This window comes from Pseudoliparis swirei, chromosome 2 (assembly GCF_029220125.1).
Source record: "Pseudoliparis swirei isolate HS2019 ecotype Mariana Trench chromosome 2, NWPU_hadal_v1, whole genome shotgun sequence".
In the NCBI taxonomy this organism is placed as follows: domain Eukaryota; kingdom Metazoa; phylum Chordata; class Actinopteri; order Perciformes; family Liparidae; genus Pseudoliparis; species Pseudoliparis swirei.
The window spans coordinates 8,406,509-8,407,970 of record NC_079389.1 but is presented as its reverse complement, the minus strand read 5'-3'; positions in this window follow the sequence as shown (position 1 = coordinate 8,407,970).

Below are 1,462 nucleotides of genomic sequence, written 5' to 3'. Positions count from 1 at the left end.
CAATGAATCGTCTAATAATTTTAGTTTGATTGAACTAGTTAACCGATTGCTAATGATCTAGTAAAGCACAAGCGCTACCGAATTAATTGCTCTGCGAATATTTAAAATTGTGTCCAGCAACATTCAGTGACGGCAGAGTCAGTATAATAAATCGGTTTAAGCCTTTTCTAATTGCCGCCCCATTTTCATACGTACTTGCTCTGGTTTAAGGTGACGGAAAATGAACAGCCCTGTTTATTTATCACACAGATTAATTACAGAAATGAAATTATTATATATGGTTCAACCACCGAATCATTAAAACTGTGAATACAAAACAAAAGACAGCAGAAAAGACCGATGAAGAGAGAGAGATAAGTGGAGGACGGAGAGAGAGAGAGAGAGGGAGACCAGATGATTGTAAGGACATGGGAGAAATTGAATTCCCGGCTACTTTGGTGAACAAGGTGACACTGACTGACACTCGTGAGTTAAAAGCTAATTGAAGGCCCCAGAGGTTTGGATGCTGCTCACATCCTTGGACTGAGAACACCAGAATGCTGTAGGAGCTATTGGTGTGTCCTCTGGCTACGATGCAGTGGGTACCAACAGAGGAGATACAGAGACACACAAAGATACCAATATCAAACAAGCACTCATTGTCATGGTGGTAATTGAAGTCCTGAGAAACAGCAACTTTATAAATGAAATAAAAATTCGTAATTCGAAAAAAAAAAAATTCTGAATATATATTGTTCCTCAACAAACACTTTTGTACATGTAGATTTTGTAAAAAAAAATTCAAAGCTTGCAATAATATGAAGATGATAATATATGGAATATATATATACATATATATACACATTTATTTAAAAAAAATATATAACAATTAAATATGTATTTATTTATAAAAATAATATATATATATATATATGTATATAAATAAATAAAAAATATACATATATATGTATATTTTTGTGCCATCATTTCCTTTGATTAATCAATGATTGGGGATTTTCTGCTTGTTTGTGAAAACACATTTTCCCCGGGTCATGGGTCTCAAGGTGACGCCTGCTCTTATTCCCTCAATTTGTAATAAACTGGAAAGAAAAGGTCTCGCAACAAACCCAGCTGGGTTGAGTTCAGCACGCCGAGGAAGCAGCGTCGGTGGATGTGAACCAACACATAGATTTTGTGCTGCAAGCTTCCGCATGGACTGGATTTGAGTCATTATGAAAATACATATCATGGTTTGGTAGTCAGCTAAAGCTACACACTATTTGGAAACACGCTTTGTAATCATCAAATAAAATAGAAAAGTATTTGTGTTCATTATTCCCTCAGCGTACATTTTTTAAATGACAACAGTGTCTTGTTTTCAATTCAGGACCCAAGCGGAGCTGCCAGGTCCGATTAGCTTAGTTTAGAGCAAATCCACCGCAGCACCTCTAAAGCTCACCAATAATAACATGTTCGATCTCGT